The 22,169-nt window shown below is 38.4% G+C and overlaps 1 long non-coding RNA gene across 1 annotated transcript; it reads right to left on the bottom strand.

Annotated features, from left to right (window-relative positions):
• Nucleotides 1-1,596: 1,596 nt before the first annotated feature.
• LOC133833908 (uncharacterized) lies at nucleotides 1,597-20,821 on the bottom strand. Its single transcript, XR_009893203.1, has 2 exons — nucleotides 20,692-20,821; nucleotides 1,597-2,510 (listed from the first exon to the last, which is right to left on the bottom strand). It is a non-coding gene; the product is annotated as an uncharacterized LOC133833908 (long non-coding RNA).
• Between the last annotated feature and the right edge of the window lie 1,348 nt (nucleotides 20,822-22,169).

The raw sequence follows: 22,169 nt of genomic DNA, 5'->3' as shown, positions 1-22,169 counted from the left end.
CATATGCCAGTTATCCAAGAATAGGGCATTCAGCATGCTTACTAAACAATTTCTAGCATAATCATGATCATGCACAAACTCAGAGACTCAAGCTCTGGCCAATCTCATATTCATCATTCATGGCATGCCCTAATCACATGTTTCTCGTGCATTACATGCATCACACTTAATCATCCAGCATGCCTCAACAACAGTCATATGCAAATGGGCAAGATTGCCAAGCATTCATTATGCTATCAACATTTACATTTAAACATCCAACATGCATCAATAATAACCATGCATGTCATACTCAATAATCAACCAACATGCTTCAATGATAACTATGCATGTCACATATACACAGGGTGCAGTTTTCTTACCTCAGATTCGAGCTAGTACCAATATAAGAACGATCAACCTTTAAGCCCTTAGCGGTCACCTAATCATAACCATATATGGAACACCATTAATAACATGATAATCAAAGGTCCCACACCAATATCTAGCCCCCAAGAGATCAATCCAAAGTAAACCAAGTAGTAGGGACACTCCCGAGGCCCATAGCTAAGTTCCCGGGGTCAAAACGAGCAAACGGGGTGGAAACAGGGCAAGGGCTGCGGCCCTAGCACCTTGGACCGCGGCCCCCAGGGTTCTCTGAGGCTAGGGCTGCGGCCCAGGCCGCGGCGCCCAGCAAGGCCAATTTCCTGACACCTGCTTCTTCGAACTAGGGTCGCGGCGCTCAAGAACAGGGCCGCAGCCCCTAACCCTGGGCCATTCCCAAACGCGTTTTAAACACTCCAAATCTTCCAAAAACATACCCAAACATTCCCCAATCATCAAATCAAAGTTCCCAAGCTTCCCAATACTCCAAAACCCTCAAAACCCAAAGCTCAAACCAACCAAAAACTCAACAATTAACAAAGTCCAATTCTAAGCTTAAAAACTTTAAAAACTTAAAACTTCAAACTTAGATTACCTTCGATTGGGTTGTTTCTCGTCAAATCCTTCGGTTAAGAAGCTTCTAATCTTTCCTAGGATCGCTATGCCTCGACCCTCGCTTGATTCCGACTCCTAGAACTCAAGATTTCCTCAAAAAGGCTCAAACGGTAAAACAGACTGTTTTGAGAGAGAACGAGAAGTTTCTAACGTACGTTCTTATCTGACAAGCTACTTCAAGCTTAAGTAACCTCAAATAAAACCTAGTGCTCGGGGTCCCGAAAACACCCCCGGGGACACTATAGTCAAAACTTCCAGAATTTCACCCTGATCTCAAATATTTCCAATCTATCACCAAATAAACATTCCTATTACCCCAAAGTTGACCCCGTTATGATAAAACCGCTAACTCATAATCTAAGATCGTCTCATGCCGCATAGCTCGAATATATCTCCATAATAATGAAATCTCATTCACAAATTACAATACGCACCCAATAGGCCAAATTACCAAAATGCCCTTATAATTATAAATACACCAGTATGCATGCATTTATCATCATATAATAATATAATTCACATTAACATGCATGTATTCAATAAATACCATAATAAATCAATTATGGCCCTCTCGGCCTCCTAATCAATGTCCTAAACCTTATTAGGAAATTTGGGGCATTACAAAAAATCCATAAACTTTGTTGCATAAATGGGAAATCAAAATACAAGATAAATAATATCTAGTTAGATATTGTTTCATCATCACCTTAATAATCTCAAAAAGATTAGAAACTCATAACTAGAATAACAAATACAAATTAAAAATTACAAACATAAATAGGAAAATTTGGAGGATGAACTCCCAAATTTTTCCTTTAAAAACTCATAGAAAAATGGCCAAAAAGAAGAAAAAGATGAAGAGAATAGAGATGTCTTGAAAGAGTGGAACTTGTGTAGTGTAACCTCCCTAAAAAATAAGCACTAAACTCCCTTATTTATAGCCAAAAAAAAGGTATTAAAATAATCAATTTAAATTAATTAAATTGATTAAATTAATTGAATTAATTATAATATGGAAAATAGTAGTAAATTGTAGGGTGTAATGATGATTTTTGGGTAAAATATGTAGAAAGTGGGGTAAAAATGTGGCATTTTTAGACAAAGGGGACAAGGGGACAATGTGCTTTTGTTGGGCTCAAGGGGAAATGGCAGCTGGCTATGGGCTTCCTGGTGGGTCTCCGGCTGGGCAAGAGGTGAGGCGTGGGCTTCGGTGCTGGCTGAAGACATGGAGGCCAGGCGTGGGGTGCAATAGCTGAAGGCAGCTGGATGTTGGGGTGATTCGGTTGGGCCTTTGCTGAGGAGTGGGAAGCCCAGGCGGCTAAATGGAGGCACGGGCCTATGGGCGTGGGCCTGGAGAATGCAACAGGTGGCTGGGAAGGAGGCCAGGCGGGCCTGGCTGGGCAGAAGGCCACTGGTGGGCTGCGTGGGAATTGGGCCACAGCTGGAGGTTTCCTTTTAATTTCTCAAAAATACCACTTTTTTTTTTCTCTTCTCTTCTTGGATTTCAAGAGGCAAAAAAAACAACATAATTCCTACAAAATAAATATAAATTAAGTCATGATAAAATATTTTCAATTATAAAATAAATCATATTAATTATTTGAAAATATTAATTAAAACTTAATTTAATTTAACATTTAGTTTCCATAAAACAACATTTTTTACCTCAAATTAAACAACAATAATTCAAATAATTCACTATAATATTTTACAACAAAATAACTATAAAAACACACAAATATATATAAAATCAAAATAAACCCAATAAATTCAAAATTACTTAAAAACTTAACAAATCAATTAAAAACTCAAGAACTAAGCAACAACTAGCATATAAAATATGGTAAAATAACTCTATTTTGTAGAGTTATCACTGAGTCGGGTATTTGATCCCGTTATGACTAGATCACTATCTTGCTCCATAGGATCTGTGATGCCCCAAATTTCCTAATAAGATTTAGGACCTTGATTAGGAGGCCGGAAGGGCCATAATTACTTTATTATGCTATTTAATGATAATATGCATGTTTAGGTGTATTAAATATGCATGTGAACCCATTTGTGATTAATTGGGCGATTTTCATATTTTGACTATTTCGGGCATTTTTAGCATATATGTGAAATAGGCGTGGTGCTTTGTTATTATTTGGTTATGCCAAGGTTACCCAGCACAAGGCGATCCTAGGAGGTAAGCTAGTGGGAAAGTCACAACGGGATTTAAGCTTGACTTGGAGTAAGTCAAGGGGTATTTAGAGCATTACCGGGTTATTGGGTAATGGGAATTAATATTTTGTGATAAATTGGGAGTTAGTAAGATCAGGGGGAAATTTTGGAAGTTTTAACTATAATGTCCCCGGGGGTGTTTTTGGGACCCCGAGCACTAGGTTTTATTGGAAGCTACTTAAGCTTGAAGTAACCTTTTAAAAGAATAAAAAGAACGTTCTGTACGTTCTCTCTCCCAAAAAGTTCTCTTTTCATCTCCCGATCGCGTTTTCAAAGATAACTTGAGTTCTAGGACTCGAAATCAAGCGAGGATCGAGGCATAGCAATCCTAAGGAGAATTAGAAGCTTATTAGCTGGAGGATTTAGTTGGAAACAACTCAATCGGAGGTAATTCAAAGTTTAAGTTTTAAGTTTTTAAAAGTTTTTAAGCTTGAATTGGATTTTGTGAATCGTTGAGTTTTTAGTTCGTTTGAGCCTCAGGTTTTGGTGGTTTTGGACCATTGGGGAGTTTGGGAACTTTGATTTGTTGATTTGGGAATGTTTAGACATGTTTTTGGGAGGTTTTAAAAGGTTAAAAATGAAGGAAAATGGCTGCCCCAAAGTTGGGCCACAACCCTGTTCTTGAGCGCCGCGGCCCTTGCTCGATGAAGCAGGTGCCCCAGTTCTGTTCTTGCTGGGCGCCGCGGCGCTTGCTTCAGGTTGTGCTGGGGGCCGTGGCTTAGGCAGGCTTTTGAGCCCGTTTGCGTGTTTTAACCCCAGGAACATGGTTTTAGGCATCGGGATCATTCCTACTACCCGGATTAGTGAGGATTGATGTCTTGGAGGCTAAGTTTTAGTTCAAGGATTGGTTTTAGAACTTGAACTCATTGGATCACCATTTGTGGTTGTGACTAGGTTATCACTAGAGGCTTGGAATCAGGATCGTGCTTGTGGCTCATTTGTTGGTAACCTGTGCTTGGACCCAAGGTAAGAAAACTGCACCCCATGTGTGACATGCATGGCTATTATTGATGCATGTTGGATGTTTAAATGTAAACATTGATAGCATAATGAATGCTTAGCAATCTTGCTCATTTGCATATGATTACTATTGAGGCATGTTGGATGATTAAGTGTGATGCATGTGATGCACGAGAAACATGTAACTAGGGCATGCCATGGATATCGAATATGAGATTGGTTAGAGCTTGAGTCTCTGTGTTTGTGCATGATCATTATTATGCTCACAATTGTTCAGTAAGCATGTTGAATGCCTCATCTTTGGATGTGTGACATATGATATATGTTTGGTAGCAATGCTTACTTGTGCATGGTACTGACTCATTAGTCAGAATTGGCAAAGGTGTTAGTATCAACTGTGAAGCTGTGACTCATTAGTCAGGTTCGGTAGTGGTACTGAGCACTGGTCACATTGCGCTGACTCATTAGTCAAGATGGCCTTAGCGTGTTCAATGCAAGCCAACAAAGATTAGATCTAATCAACTTTCTGCAGTGGATGACTCAAAGAGCATTAATGCCGGACCGACCTCAAGTTCGATGAATTTGGCTTACCCATCAGTCACTCATTTGTTAAAATAGAGACTTACCCATCAGTCTCTCATTTGTTGAAGGCTAGTGGCTCACCCAGCAGCCACTCTTCCACTCAGTATGGTTTACCAGAACCTCAAGTGATATTCACTCATCTGATCAGAGCTATGAGCTCTGTATGATCATTTTGATCATCATATGCATGGCTTTGGGTGCTGAGCCGCGTAGTGACTTGCTTGTTGGTCACTCAGCATGGTTTACCAGAACCTCAAGTGTTGAGACACTCATCTGATTAGGATTGACTTGATAGTCATCCAATCAGAAGGGCAGGATTTCTTATCCTGGATACCCCAGCATTGTTTGAATTCATTTGCATGCTTGAATAAAGCTATGTTTGCTAGGCATGCCAGATATGATTTGATATCATGATATGACTGTTCATGAGCATATGAGTTTTCTTGCTGGGCTTCGGCTCACGGGTGCTTTGTGGTACAGGTAAAGGCAAAAGGAAGCTGGACCATCCTTGAGTTGGAGAGCTTAGGTGATGACGTGTACATATGCAGCTGCTCGACCAATACTTGGGTGAGGTTTGAAAGAGGAACTAGGGTTAAACCCTGTTTTTCCGCTTAGAATGGCCTGTTGTAAATATTCTCTTGTAATAGACCCTGAAATTATATTTTTGGGATCCCAATGTATACAGTAAACGTTCTAGTGAAACATTATATCTTAACCAAAATTTTTAATCCCTAAACCGCTAATCATACTTAGTTACACGTTTATGGCCAAACGACTCGGTTAGCGAGTTTAGCACTGTTTACAATGTGCACTGTAGCGGTCCCTGGAGTTGGGGTGTTACAGGATCGCCTCATGACGAATAATCCAAATATATCCACATAATAATGTGGTCTCATACATATATCACATATATTTCAAATAAACCCGTAACAGGCCAACTTACGAAAATTGCCCTTCTAATAAGAAGCGGTCCCACATGCATATTTAATACACCTAAACATGCATATCTAGTCATATTATAATATAACTCACGTAACCATATAGTGATACACATATATATCACATAAACACATATTTCATAATTAAATCACATATATTCAAATAATTCTCCATAATATTCCATCTTGGCCCCCTAATCAAGGCCCTAAGCCTTATTAGGTAATTGGGGGCGTTACACAACTTATAACATTTACAGAACAAGATACTTCACACGTACAATTTCCTCACAGTGACCCATTGGTCATAACCATGCAGCTCGTTAACAAAAGAGCCCACTGAGTACTGATCGATAACGGGATCTCGATGGATATCCTTTACAAAGCGACGCTAGAAAAAATGGGCCTTTAAGTATGAGACCTAAAGGCATTTGAGGCAACCCTTTACATATTTTTGGGAGAAGGGATAGCCAACACAGGAGCAATCAAAATTCTAGTAACCTTGGGAGAATACCCAATCTTGGTTACAAGAATGTTCGAATTCACAGTAGTAAACATCCCCTCTGCCTATAATGTCTTGCTCGAAAGACCAGCCTTGATTGGGCTAGGGGCAGCGATATCCGAAAGGCATTTAGCATTAAAATTCCCAATGCCTAGCAGAATTAGGACACTAAAGGGAGAACAGTTGGTGACTCGAGAATGCTATAGTATTTCTATGAGGGGGAAAAAGTCAATTTAGTGCCCAAACACTAATAATAATAAAGGAAATTGAAGAAAGGATTTTCAAAGTAGAAGATGAGATCAATTCTAGAGCGGAAGAAGATTAGGCAGACCTCAGCCTAATAGAGGAGCTCGAAGACATCCAGCTCGATAACAAGGATGTCACCAGAGTGGTAAAGATAGGGAAAAATCTCAAAAAGGAAGCAAAATAGCAATTAATACGCTTCCTGAAGGAGAATCAAGATGTTTTTGCATGGTCTCATTCGGATATGGTCAGGATTGATCCCAACATAATAAGCCATGCATTAAACATTGACACCCCCCCCCCCCCCCGAAACAACAGAAAAGAAGGCTCCTAGATGATGAGAAGAAAACATCCCTAAAGGAGGAGGTTGATAGATTAAAAGAGAATCGTTTTATAAGAGACGCCTTCTACCCCGATTGGATTGTGAACTCAGTCTTAATTCCTAAACTGAATGGAAAATGTAAAATATGTATAGATTATTCGGATCTAAATAAAGCGTGCCCAAATGATTATTTTACACTACCTCGGATCAACTAGCTCATAGATGCAACCTCGGGACACGACGTCATGTCATTCATGGATGCTTATTATGGATATAACTAGCTAGCAATGCATGCTCTCGATCAAGAGCATACGAGCTTTATGATGGATAAAGGGCTCTATTGCTACAATGTAATGTCATTCGAGCTAAAATAATATTAGAGGTTGGTAAATAATATGCTATATGAGAAAATTGGGAATAACATGGAAGTGTATGTGGATGATATGCTGGTAAAAACCAAAAACAGTAATAACCATGTCAATGACCTCACCGAGTGTTTTACTATACTTTGAAATATAACATGAAACTTAACCCACAAAAATGCTAATTTGAGGTATCGTTAGGAAATTTGTTAAGGTTCATAGTGAATGCTCGGGGCATTAAAGCGAGTCCAGACAAGATTAAGGCTTTAATTGAAATTCCCTCACCTCGAAAGCATAAAGATGTTTAGAGTTTGACTGGGTGGATGGCCTCTCTAAACAGGTTCATCTCAAAATCCACTGATAATTGTTTACCCTTTTTTAACCTTTTCAAAGGGGGCAATAAATTTGAGTGGATGGAGCAAGCTTTAAAAAATCACCTCGTTGAACCACCAATCTTATCTAAACCAGTGTTGGGATAAATATTGTACTTATACCTCGCTACAACCGAGCATGCCATCAGTGCGTTAGTGCGGGAGGACAAAAAGGTACAAAGGTTAGTTTACTATATCAGAAAAAGACTCTTGGGAGCTGAGTCCCGGTACCTCCTTATGGAGAAGCTTGCGGTATGCCTAGTGCACTCATCTCGAAAACTGCGACCTTACTTCTAGGCGCACTCAATACATTTGATGATTGATCAACCATTGAGGCAAATATTTTGAAAACCCAAGGCATCTAGTAGACTATTGAAGTGGGCAGTCAAAGTCGGGCAATTCAAAATTATATACCACCCAAGGACGACTATAAAAGGACAGGTGCTGGCCAATTTCATAGTAGAATGCGCAGGAATATCCAATGAGGAAGTCATAACCATAGCTCAGAAGCTGTGGAGACTTTACGTCGATGGATCATCCAATGAGAATGGATCGGGGGCAGGGATTATACTCATCACCTCATCGAGACATAGATATCATTCAGTGTTGAGATTTGGATTCGATGCATCCAATAACGAGGCTAAATATGAAGCACTACTAGCTGGACTCCAGGTGGCCACTGAGTAAAAAGATAAGTCAATACATTGTTATAGTGATTCACGACTTGCGGTAAACCAAGTTCTAGGATAATACCAAGCTCGAGGAACGAAAATGGTTGCATACCTGGGCAAGGTAAAAACAACATTTGGCCAATTTTAATTTTATACAATTGAACAAGTCCCAAGAGAACGAAATTCAAATGCAGATGCCTTGGCTCGACTTGCAACAACCAGGGAGGCCGACACACTCAATGTGGTCCCAATAGAGTTTTTACTACAGCCAAGTATCATCGAGCTAGAAACCAACGAGGTTGACATGATTGACGCATAACCAGCATGGATGACACCTATAATCGACTATCTCCAAACCACCGATCTCCTAGATGACCAAAATAAAGCTCGAAAGTTGATGTATCAAATACCAAGATATAATATCTTGGAAGGAAAGTTGTATCGAAGGGGATATTCCATGCATTTATTGTGATGTGTAACTTCGCCTGAAGCAAAAAGAATCCTTGAAGAAATTCATGAAGGGTTCTGCGGAGATCACGTTGGGGGGCATAGCCTCTCCAAAAAAGTAATAAGGCAAGGGTATTTCTGGCCTACTCTAAAGGCGGACGTGTTTGAGTATGTAAAGCGTTGCGACAAGTGTCAACACTTCGGTTGATACAACGAGCTCCACCAACCGAGTTCACCATGATGAGCTCCCCATGGTCATTCACAGTATGGGAGACAGACCTCATAGGATCATTACCAACGAGAAAAGGTGGAGTTAAGTACGCAGTTGTGGCAGTGGACTATTTTACCAAATGGACCAAAGTTGAACCTCTAGCCACTATCACTTAAAAAAAAAGCCATTAATTTCGTGGTAAGAAACATAATATGCCTATATAGGGTACCAAGGAAGATAGTTTCAGATAATGGAACCCAATTCAACAACGAACTGTTCACTCAGTTCTGTTAAAGGAAAGGGATAATAAAAAGCTTCTCCTCAATAGCTCATCTACAGGAAACTGGTCAAGTCGACGTTGTAAACAAGACCCTAAAAGTTTGATAAATAAATGACTCAATGAGATAAAGGGAAGATGGCTAGAAGAATTACCACAAGTGCTATGGCTTATCGAACGACAGCTCAAACTTCGACTAAACACAGGCCCTTCTCGTTAGCTTACGACTGCGAGGTCATGTTGCCAATCGAGGTTGAGTTTCTAACACTAAGATGTGAGGTGTATTCACAAGACTCAAACCAATCCTAGCTCGAAGAATCGTTAGATCTTATAGAGGAAAAGCGAGACGAAGCTTAGCTTAATAATGTCGCGTATCAGCCATGCGCCACAAGATACTTTAATAAGAGGGTTCGAGACAAAAGCTTTGGATTGGGAGACTTGGTGCTTAGAAGAGTATTTTTGGTCACATGAGATACATCAGTAGGCGTGCTCGGGCTTAATTAGGAAAGACCTTACCAAATTGAATCCATCATTCGACCTGGAGTCTATAAACTCGCTCAACTAAATGAAGAATTGGTACCACAAGCTTGGAACGTTGAACATCTACGACCATATTATCAATAAATTATGGAATGATGTTTATTTAGCTGTAACCAAGCTTGTATTTTCCCACAGGAACTCTTTTTCCTTCATGATATTTTCCCACAGGGTTTGCTCTTGAAGGTTTTAACGAGGCCATTCATCAATAAAACATTATCCATTTTCATTATTTTTATTTTTTATTTTTTGCTTGCTCTCGAATATTTAATAACCTAAGATTTTACAATCATAGAATTTTAAGGGGGCATAAGTGGTATACCATGGTGATACCACAGGCTCGAAAAAATATAATAAAACAAAAATAACTAGTGCAAGGATAACAAACCAAGCACGAACTCGATCAGTGCCTAGTCCAAATATTTTTTTTTTTGCAACATACGATTTCAACCTTGGAACTATGAAACTATCATCGTGGATAAGGATAAGGAACTGTTACCAAACAAGACACAACAAGGCAAATAACTCTACACACCATCAAGTATTTTGCAAAAGAGAAGATACATGGTGCAAGTAGAAATCGACCTTGATTAAAACGAGATCGAACCAAGAACAAACGAATAAACCATGTATGATTATATGAAAATTCGAGATAAGCTCGAAATCTATTTGTATGAATAAACAAGTAAGTCAAAAGCCACATAATAAATGCACAAAATGCTTCGACAAGTAAACATGGTGCGTGTAGCGCCCCGGATTCTCTGTTATGGTTTATGGCTGGATTAGTAGGCCGGGAGGGCCATAATTGTTTAATTACGCCATTAAATGTGTTTATGCATGTATATGTGAATTATATTATGATATGATGTTATATGCGTGCATGCGGGTCCACATTTAAATAATTATGCTATTCTGCTAATTTGGCCCATTGAGGGTGAATTTGTGTGTTTGGGTGCATAACTTAATTTGTGAATGAGATCCCATTATTATGGAGATATATTCGAGCTATTCAGCATGAGACGGTCATATATAATGGATTAGCGGTTTTACCATAATGGGGTCAATTTTGGGGTAATAGAAATGTTCACTTGATGATAAATTGGGAATATTTGAGATCAGGGTGAAATTTTGGAGGTTTTGACTATAGTGTCCCCGGGGGTGTTTTCGGGACCCCGAGCACCAGGTTTTATTTGAGGTTACTTAAGCTTGAAGTAGTTGTCAGATAGAACGTACATTAAGAAAACCTCTCGTTCTTCCTTTTGTTAGCCCGTTTTACCGTTTGAGCATATTCGAGGATATCTCGTGTTCTGGGAGTCGAAATCAAGCGAGGATTGAGGCGTAGCGATCCTAGGAAAGATTAGAAGCTTCTTAACCGAAGGATTTGATGGAAAACAACCCAATCGAAGGTAATCAAGGTTTAAGTTTTGAGTTTTCTGAGTTTCTAAGCTTTGAATTGATTTTGTGAATTTTTGAGTTTCCGATTCGTTTGAACCTTGGGTTTTGAGGGTTTTGATGCATGGGGAAGCTTGGGAACTTTGTTTTGATGATTGGGGAATGTTTAGGTATGATTTTGGAGGCTTTGGAGTGATAAAATCGCGGTTGGGAATGGCCCAGGGTGGAGAGCCGCGACCCTGTTCTTGAGGCGCCGCGGCCCTTCTTTGAAGAAGCAGGTGGAGGCTTTGTGCCTGCTGGGCGCCGCGGCCCTAGTTGGGGGGCGCCGCGGCCCTTGCCTCTGGGAACCCTGGGGGCCGCGGCCCAAGGTGCCCGGGCCGCAGCCCTTGCCCTGTTTTCGCCCCGTTTGCTCGTTTTGACCCCGGGAACTTAGTTTTAGGCCTCGGGAGTGTTCCTACTACTTGGATTGGTTGGGATTGGTCTTCCGGAGGCTAGATATTGGTGTGGGAACCTATGTTGATCATTATTATTAATGATGTCTCATGTTTGGTTTTAATTAGGTGACCGCTAAAGGATTAAAGGTTGATCGTTCTCGCGGGCCGTTCTTTTAATCTTTCTAGCTCGAATCTGAGGTAAGAAAACAGTGTATGAATACAGCTGCACCCTGTATAGGTATATGACATGCATGGTTTGATATTAAGGCATGTTGATTGATATATGTGGACACGGATTGCATATTAAATGCTAGTGAACGCGAATTACCTGTTTGAGACACTGACTAGTCAGGGACCGACTCTAAAGTCGACGATCACGCATTGAATGACTCTATGGCATTAATGCGGGACCGGCCCTAGGGTCGATGAACATATAAGCGCTTGCCTGGTCTACGACCAGATGATTATAGCCAAGGTATATGACCCCGGTGACCGTTTGTCACAAGGCTAAGGGACGTTGTCTGTAGATTCGACTCTAGAGTCGTGAGGAAGGTTATGTTGGTGACTAATCACCTTGCACCTGTCCTAAGAAAACTTATGAATGAAACACTTATCGATTAAGCCCTGGTGACCCTATCGTCACATGGCTAGAGGGAGCGATGCTCATTATTGTGACTTTTGGCTATTGTCACCTATTTGTTGGACTGATAGTCCTGAATGGTTACTATGACCGTTGTTGATATTATATCGCGCTTTACTGTGTTTTCTTGCTGGGCCTTGGCTCATGGGTGCTATGTGGTGCAGGTAAAGGAAAGGAAAAGCTTGGCCAACCTTGAGTGGAGAGCTTGGGCGGTGTGATGTACATACAGGGCCGCTTGACCGCCACGGTCAAGGAGTTCTCAGAGGGACTAGGGGTTTACCCTATTTTTGCCGCTTAGGCCGGCGGAGATTGTATATATGGAACTGTAGCAACTCTTTTGTATTACAAACTACTTGTAAACATTTTAAAAGGCTCATGAGCAATTTATTTACTTAGTGAAAATTGCCCTTTCCTTTTTACTGGTTTTGCGCCTTAACCTGTTAACGACACCTAGATCACGTTTTTAACCAAAGGACTCGGGTAGCGGGTCGAATTTCCGGTTCACCGTAACTGTTCTGGGGTAGCCAGGGCGTTACAGTGCGTCACATGATGGCAAAAGTAAAGTAGACAACACATATAAAATTTTTGAGACTGAGAATTAAGTGTCAAAATACTTTAAAAAGTTAGAAAAATAATTAAACAAATAAAAGATAATGAAATAGGCCACCAATTCGAGCTATAAATTGTTTAAACCTAAAGGACTTTAGTAAAATACATGTCAACAAAAAAATAAGGGACAAAACCCTTGTAATAAGGACACAAAATTAATTACTCCTTCAGTGCAAGGGTAGACTCGACATCCTCGCCCTTCTCCGCTTCACCTCCATCCTCAACTGCGATCACATCACTCACTATTTCCTCTGCCAATCAAGCTCGCCATTTGGCCAAGAAGGCCTCCTCTTTGTCCATCAAAAAAGAAGTGTCAATCTCCAGATTCATGGACCAAATACGTACATGGCCATGTCTGTAGACCACTCCTTTTTCACCTTGAGCTCCTCCAGAAGACAAGCATTTTCTTCTTCGAGGACATCATATGTGGCTTTTTTCTCCTCCTCAAGTTTGACTGTCAGAGCCTGAAGGCGTTCGATCTCGGCAGTCTTCATATCGAGCTCGGTCTTGGCAGCATCAAAGTTGGTAGTCTTCGTATCGAGCTTGGCCTTGACTATGTCTAAATTGATCATCAGACGACTGGCCTCCGCTTCGAAAGAAGAGAGCTTGCCTTTAACCTCTTTCAAGGCATCCTCGCCCCTGATCTGAGTTGCCTTGGCGTCAAAGGCAAGCCTCTCACTGGTGGCCACCTTTGTTGATAAAAGGGGCCATTGGCGTATGAACCCAAGGAATGCCTGAAGTAAACAAGGAGTTAGGCAGGCAACAAGGCAAGATAGTGGTATATTTACGTCTGAAAAACATCTTACCAAAAACCCGAGCTCATGGCCCTGATCGAATAGGGCATTGGTGTTATTACCCCTCAAAATCCTACAAATAGGAGCTTCAAGATTACTTAAAGACCGACCTGCTCGGGAAAGGAGTTCGAAGCTCAGGTCGGCTCCCAAGGCACCAGCCTCGCTGTCCAAGACAAATTCTCGATCGTGAGTTGAGGCTGAGAATTTATAGGTCACGGTGGGAACAGGAGTGCTAGCTGGCCTCATTACAGCGAGGTCAGCAACCGTTTTTCCTTTACTCCCAGTAGGAGTTTGGCTGGGGGAAGGAGGAGTTTGGGGAGTCTTCGACTTCGAAGGAGGTGAAGGAGTCTTTATCTTTGGAGCAGAAGAATGAACCTCCGAGACCGCCACAAAAGGACCCTCGGAGATCTTACTGATCTTAGAAGGAGGAGGTGGAGCGTCTTTCTTCGAGGATACCAAGCCTTGGGGGCATTACGAGGATGTTGTCGAGATTTGAATCCATTTCACTTGTAAATGGAAAGAAAAACATCAGTATTTATTCACAATTAGTTCAAAAGTAAGTACAACATTCGAAAAGAAGCCTAACTGGAGGGTTCACCCTGGTTAGAACTTAAGGTCCAAGAAATATCTATGTCCTCTGAGGAAATTTCGATAGTATGAGAATCAGGTTCCTCACCTCAGAAAGTGGGGGACAATTCAGAGAAATCTCTCCACTCGTTCGAGCCATATTGTAGCCCCATACCTTCCCATACCTCATTAATGTTATACATTGTTTGGGATTCTACGAGCCAACTATCATTCCTATATACCTTAAAGTCTACCCCTAACTATGTCATAAAATTACACTCAGGGATTTTAAAGGGAATTGAAACGTTGGGTTCTCGCTCAAGGAGAGTAGGGGACCAGTTAGACATAACAATGACTACTTTACCTCCATCGGATAGGCCAGGAAAAGCCTCGTTCTGGGCTTCGTTCCCTGAGCCCAATGGTTCAGAGGGAGAAGGAGCAGAAGCCCTCAAGCTCAAACCCACTTTCCTTTTCTTTGAAGGAGGTTTGGATGTTGGGATCGGGACATTCTCCCATCTCGCATATTTATGAGTCCCAACATCATCTGTAGACTCGCCCTCGACAAGAACACCACACAAGCGGAGCTTGTCTTCGTGAAGGAGGTAGTGAAGAGACCTTCTTCCCTACAGAAGCCCCATCATTGCTTTCTTGTGATCCACCATGTCTTTGGTGGGCTTCGGGTGGTCAAAGTTGGCTGCATAAACAATTGGGATGAACATTCGAGCTCAAAAAGGAAAAGATTGAAATTAGAAAATACAGAATAAAAACTTATGGAGTCTTTCAAAGGAGTAGAACTTGGATGGATCGAGCCCGTTGGTCGAGACTGTGTCTTAAATTTCAGAGGATGATTCAGTATATCTTCGAACAGCCTTCTTTCTTTGGGGTAGCTTGACAAGTAAAAGAAGTCATCCCCACCTTGAGCTCGAGTAGGGTTGCTTTTAAGATAAAAGAGATATAAGATCTCGTAAGTCGATGGTCCCTCCCATGACATTTCATGGTATAGCGACCTCAGTGCCGCTAGGAATCGATATGATTTGGACTAGAGAAGTAAAGAGGCCATACTGACCCAATCGGTAAAATTTCTGAAGTAATCCTTCAAGGGGAGGAGTGCTTCATCCCACATGTGCTCGTGACTCCAAGCCCCGATTTTGTATTTTCTCTTCTGGTGGTCTTCACCCGGAGCAAACACAGCTCATTTCCTCGAAGCTGGGAGATCAGCACACAAACTTGGTAGATAACCTCAAGTTGTGGCAGGACAAGATGTTTGAAACCTGCCTCGTGGAAGTATTGGTTCTTTTATAATGTTCAGCTACGAAAAAGTACTTCCCAAGGCAGGGGTGGAAGAAATTTTTGGGCCTAGCTGTTTAGAAGGGTGGCTTGAAGAACTTTACATGATCTTAAAAGAGAGTTCGTTAGGATGAAAGGCAACGGTGATCCTAAGTTTAGGATCTAGAGGAATGGGCCTAATTTCTTGGTTAGGATTGGGATAAATATCTACTCGCAATATCCTTCTTTGTCTTTCTTGAACCTCAAACATTTGACGTCAAAAATGGGCACTGACGTCCTCGCGCTCAGATCGTTCTTCGTATTCCCGAATCAGTCTTTGGTTGCGTGAAAATGGAGATTCAATTCGAGGGTGTGGAGGTTGGTATGGAATGACAAATTCAGGCCCCCACTAATTCTCTGGAAATTACATCATCTAGCAACAAAGAAAAAGATGAGGGCCCAAAATTTTAAAAGAATAAAATTGGAAAGAATAACTCAAAAATTCGAGCTTGAAAGCTCGAAATAACGAGGCTAAAGGTTCGATGTAATTGAGCTAAAATAGGCTCAGAGTATCGAGATTGTATCCACAAGAAGTGGATAGTTAATTTCCAATTTGGGCTACCCTGATTTTTTTAGGAAAATGGGCAGTTACCTAAAAAGTTGTTAGTATTGAAATACTTGCATTAAAACCCTATTCTTAAAAGCCTATTTCTTGTTCTACACGATACCTGTGTTTAACCTGCCTAAAACCCAAAAAAGATTCCATTTTAACCATATTTACCCTATACGAACCTATTTTTATCCCTAAATATCTTAGAGAAACAAACCAAAATACCCATTTTTCCTATAAATCCCTAAGAACAGAATCAAGAATGCCTAAAAAAAGCATTCATAATAAAGAGAAATTAGAGACTTGCACGTTGGAAGTTGATGAGGAAACTAGAGTATCAACTAGTAATATTTGTACAAGGAAATCCTTGGGAACTCGTTTTCGAATGGAGATCGAGTGAGAAATTGAGGGATTTTGGAGATATCTTTCTTTTTCTTCGAAGAGAACATGCAAGGAGGCTTAAACGGTCTAGTTTTTTTAGAAGAGGTAGTGAAAATGATGAAGAATGAGAGAAAAGGGGGTTAAATAGGCTTAAAACGGAAGTTTCCGAGTGAATCTTGGCCCTTGAAATAAAATTAAAATGTGATCCAAGGGACCACATTCAATCCTGAAGAATGGCAACAAAAAGATGGCAAATGAAAGAGCATGGGTAGAAAAGAGTACTTGAGTACTCTAAACTTCAATTCCTCTGATGACACGTGTGCATACTCGAGTGTGGTAGGTGGGCACATTTCTTGAAAGAGAAGTTCAAAAGTTTCATTCTCATGGGGCTCGAGATGACACTTTTTCGGGGGCAAAATGTTGCACCCAAATTTCGAAGATATGAAAAGCATCCTCAAAATGTAGGCTCGTAATTGTGAAGATTAAATATGTAAAGAGCAGTCTGCATGACTACTTACGCTAATAGTCAGTCGCGCTAAGGCGCCACGTCATTCGTACTCGAGCCTATAAGGCGAGCTCGAACGCAAAGGCTTATTCCAAAGGGTATTCTCGAAAGTCTGACAGTTTACATTGGAGTCACGTTGAACTCGATACATGAAGCAGGCTCAAAATTGCATGTCCAGCTGTAAAATCCCTGCAATCATGGGGATTTAATTTAAACTGTGTAATCAATCCTATTGCTTAGAGATATTTATTTATAATTAATGCAATTAATTGTATTTTAATGTGCAAATTTATATTTCAAACTCAAATATGATATATTGTAACTTCCCTAAAGTTAAGGGAGGATATTTTGATGTAACAGGCCTATAAATAGTCTAGACAATGGTCTTTAGAGAACACACACAATTATTTTATGCAAAAACTCTATGAAATTGCTCTGAAAGCTTTAACACGGAAAGATAAATAAAAGTGACTCGTGGACAAGATAGATTTAACTATCGAACAACGTAAAAATCTTTGTTTTTTCTTTTCTTTCTGAATTATACATTTCCTTAATTGTTATTGTTTTTAGTTGACGAAAAATGCCGTCAACAATATATATATATAAGTATATTTAATATTAACACAATTATAACTGTGTGGAGACATATTTTCTAAAGGAGAGACCAAAAAATATTATAATTTATTACAATGTAAAGTTTATTCCTATTTATAAATGATCACAAGTTGTGACAAAAAATTTTTATGACTATTCGGGAGTTATTCCAATATAGAGCAACACTTTATGGAGATTTTAGTGTGTGTCAATGTTATATTTGACCAACTTTTTACGTTTATACTCAAATGCACAAGGTGCAAACTAGCTAAAAAAGTCAATATAACTATTAATGCTTATTGAAAATATACAAAACAATTATTTTTTTAATTATTAAAAGATATATTAAAAATTAAAAACTCTTTTAAATTAATAAACTGTATTAATGAATGATAAATGAGTAATTAAAAAATGTGATATTTATTAGGAGTCAAATATGTTAAATGTTATATTTTTAGTCAAATTTAATACAACTTTTAGCATAAATAAAATTTTGCACATATTTTAGAGAATTTCATATTATAAAAATAAACTAAAAAATAACTTTTATAGCATTCTATGGAGATGCTTTAATATTTGAAAATTTGAGACCAGACCCCACCAAACAAATTTTTTAAAAAAACTTTGTGAGAACAGTAATTTAGGATAGTAGCTAGACTTGTATTTGTTATGTTCTTATTTCTACGTCATGAAACAATTAAGATTATTAATTATGTATATAAAAAAAAAATTGTCAAAGACCGTTCCCTTTTCTCGGAACATGTCATAGAAAATCACTTTTCTTACTTTAATTTTGGTGTGCAAAGTCTTTCAAGATTGAATGAAATTTGGCCCAGACCGCTCAGTTATCTCAAGTGAGGTGACATTTAATTTCAACTTTTTTTATATAAATATTTTTCCTTTTAATTTTTTCTTTGACTCAATCTTTCCTTTTTCTTCTCCTCTCTTTATTATATTAAATGAGCTTTCTATTTTCAAATAAGAAAAATATAATTTCAATTGAATATATATTTGGTCCACAGAAAATAACACAAGAACTTTCAAAAGCACAATGATAATGTTCATGAACTCTTTATATATACTAGCAAAGCAAGTAGAAACCTCCTTAAAAAGAAAATTGATGAAATATAAAATTATGAGTGATAAATCTTTTTCCTTTTGATGAACAAGAAAAATCTAAACTTATTTAAAATATTATAAAATACTTTTTAAAGAAAAAATTATTTGTATGATCACAAATACATGGATAGTACATGATTATGCATGATCTTAGACGTACAACTTTTATTAAACAATTCATATTAAGCAATGGAATTTTACAAACAATTCATATCCTCTTTATATTGTACCAAACATCTTCAATCCAAAAGTAATTATTTTCTATCTCAGATATTGGTAGTGGTGTTCATGTCTGCTTCTCTCTAAGATTATTTTCTATCTCAGAAGAAAGAATTTCAACACTACTTCTCTCTAAGATTATAACAAGAATGTGCTATCAACATTGCAATATCAAGATCAAGCTCTGTGGGCTATGTTGGGTTAGAGTTATATTGTAAATAGAATTAGGAATCATTGACATGTTTTGTACTACAATGTATATATCATTGATTGTAATATTTAATAATTTTTTTTTAAAATGTAACTTTTTTCTATCTCGTATATAAGCATTTTGATGTTTTCCAAAATTTGAAGACTAAATTATCTAATTCAAAGTATCTCTCTAAAATCCTAACTATATAAGATATATTTTTTTAATTTCGTTTTTGCAATTATATTTTGTGTTTTCATCTTTGATAGTTCTGTTACATTTAGGGCTGGCAATTTTCGATACGACACGATGACACGACTCGAAAACGACACGAAATAAATGGGTTTGGGTGACACATTTAATTTTCGTGTCATAATCGTGTCGGCATGTTTATTAAACGTGTCATTTTCGGGTCAACACGCTTAACCCGAAAATGACACGCTTAAGACACGTTTAAGATGATATAAACATTTTAATTTATTTATATTATGTTAATCGTGTCAATTTCATGTCAATTTCGTGTCGTGTCATTACACGTTTAATTGTGTATTAATCGTGTCAGTTTTAGATTTGTGTCAAATGACAAATTTATTAAACGTGTTATCGTGTCGTGTCGTGTGACCTACTAAGATAATCATGTCGTGTACGGGTTTGGATTTCTGACAAGAATAATAATCGTGTCGTGTTCGTGTTTACTCTAATCGTGTCGTGTCATAATCGTGTCGACACGATAACACGAATTGCCAGGCCTAGTTACATTTTATGTAAGGATTTTATTTACCTAGGAGGTGAAATTTTACTCTCCATTTTACATCATTTCTAGATCTTGTTTCAATATTTAAATTTCCAAGATTTTTCTTCATACTATACTATGTATGTGATTTTTTATTAGCCTTTAAGGTTTGTATTATTGAGTTTATTTCATTATCTCGAATTTTGATTCACCTGGTTTGAAGGCGATGGAAACTATTAATTTTGGATCTAAAGGTCAAGCTAATGGCATTTGGCTAACAAAAAATGGCTCGGGTCACGCAGTGAGACGGAGTCATTTTCTCTTGGCTTCATAAACTTCTTCGAGTTGAGGTCTACAGGAGGTAACTATGTTTTGACTTTTTACCCATTGTTCGTGCGCTCGAATAAGTCTTTGGTTTTGGAAAAATGGAGATTCTACTTGGGGATATTTCTTACAATACGAAATGGCAAAAGCTGAGAACTCCCACCAGTTCTTCTCGTATGCAGACTATGACATATAGCAAGAGAAAGGCAAAGGTGAGGGTCTCTCGCATGGAAAAAATAGCTCAAAAGGGTTAATAGCCGAGCTGAATATATGAAAGATGCTCAATGGATAAGATAACCGAGCTAAGAAGATGTTATTCTAATTAGGTAGCAAACTCGAAAAATCCACTGGACCTCGAATATAGGCCCAACTTGGCTTTCACCTATGATTTGAAAACCCTAAAAAGCTACCTACTACTTAATACACTTTTTCCTATAAAAAGGTACAATTACCAAAAATGATCCGATAAAATCCCTATACACGTTCCATAGTTCCAGAATAATTTCTCATTACTTCTTTACTACAAAACCCTATGAGAACCCATAAATTGTACTCATAAACAAATTTTTTGGTATTCCTTTTTCCCAAAATCAGATCAAAAGCTTGTTTTTCATTATTTTGTATCAAGAACAGTCAAGAATATTCATAAATAGTAAAAAATAAATTCACATAACAAGGATTTTGGAAACTTACGCAAAAAGTGGTATTGCAATCGATGATGAGGGTGAGAAAATCAGTAATCCTTAAGAAAACTTGGTGTTGATGTGGAAAACTAATTGAAGTAAAGGAAAAAAAATCTCTAGTTTTTCATAGGAAACACAAAGAAGAAGATAGAAAAATAAAGCGAGAAGAGAAAGAGAAGGGAAAATATGTATTTATAAAATAAATTCAAGAACTAATCCGAGCCATTAAAATAAAATGAAAAGTGATCAATGGCTAGGGTTTTTTTTTTCAAATGGCGGCAAAGAAAGGGGATTGAAGGAACGTGCACAGTGACAAATGGTCAAGTACCAACAAAGTGCTTAATGACAAAATGGTACGTATTCTATACTCGAGAGTGGTATGTAGGCACAATTTCCAAAGATGGCAGTCTAAAAATTTCTCCCAAAGGATACGAGCATATATTTTTGAGGGGAAAAATGTTACCCAATTTTTTAGATGAATAAAATTAACTCGGGAAATATATCAAGTTTGAAAAAGAGAATACTGCAGAAACTCTTGTGTAACATTTAATTGGCTAAGGAATATACTGTAATACGCAATAGCTCGGTAATGTGTACCAGCTCAGAGCAGTGTCGAGAAGCTTACATAAAAATTGAGAGGGTTTGCTCGTGAGGGATCCACTACCTCAGCTTAGAGAATATGTACATGAGTTAGCTCAAAAATGTGTTAAAAGCCCAAAAAAATCATAATAGATATCATGATTTAAATTTAAATCATGGTTCCACTTTGTAAGGAACTAAGTAGATATTTAGTTTATTTTTATTATTTATTTATGATTTTTTATTTTGAATTCAAATGAAATATCTTGTAACCTCCCCTAAAATAGTGGGAGGAGAATCTGTGACCATTTTCTCTATAAATAGGCTAGTTATCGATCATTTAGTTTTTCATACTCACTTCTTGTATCAAACACACTTTGTGAAATTACTTTTAAAGCTTTAACCAAGAATTGAATATATATATATATATAAATAAAAGTGACTCGTGGGCTAGGTAAAATTAACTACTGAACCACGCAAAAAATCTTATCGTGTTCATTTTATTATTAGTTCTTTAAATTGCTCTTGCTTTAGTTGACGAAAATCTACGTCAACATTTTTATTTCATTTTATCATAAATTTGTCGAATATGAGCTCTAGCATTCGAAGCTTGTGATCGTTATATGTAGAGTTTTTCTTCTCCTTTTAGAGAGATTTAAGAAAGCTTTTTGGGACGAATTTCACATATGAGGGATCTTGTGCTTGCTTATGAGGAGCTCGTGCTCTTGAATGAGAAGCACATTGAGAAGAAATTCGTGTAATAGAAGCTCATCAAGGCAAAGCTCGCACTTTGGGAGCTTATCCTCTCACAAATGGAAAGCTCGTGTTGTGGCATGATAAACATGTTAAGATGAAGTTTGCGTATTGGAAATTCATTGAGACGAAGCTCATGCACACCCATGAGAAACT

The sequence above is a fragment of the Humulus lupulus genome, chromosome 5, assembly GCF_963169125.1.
Source record: "Humulus lupulus chromosome 5, drHumLupu1.1, whole genome shotgun sequence".
Lineage (NCBI taxonomy): Eukaryota > Viridiplantae > Streptophyta > Magnoliopsida > Rosales > Cannabaceae > Humulus > Humulus lupulus.
The sequence above is the reverse complement of the archived record's forward strand: the minus strand, read 5'-3'. Positions and strand labels throughout refer to the sequence as shown.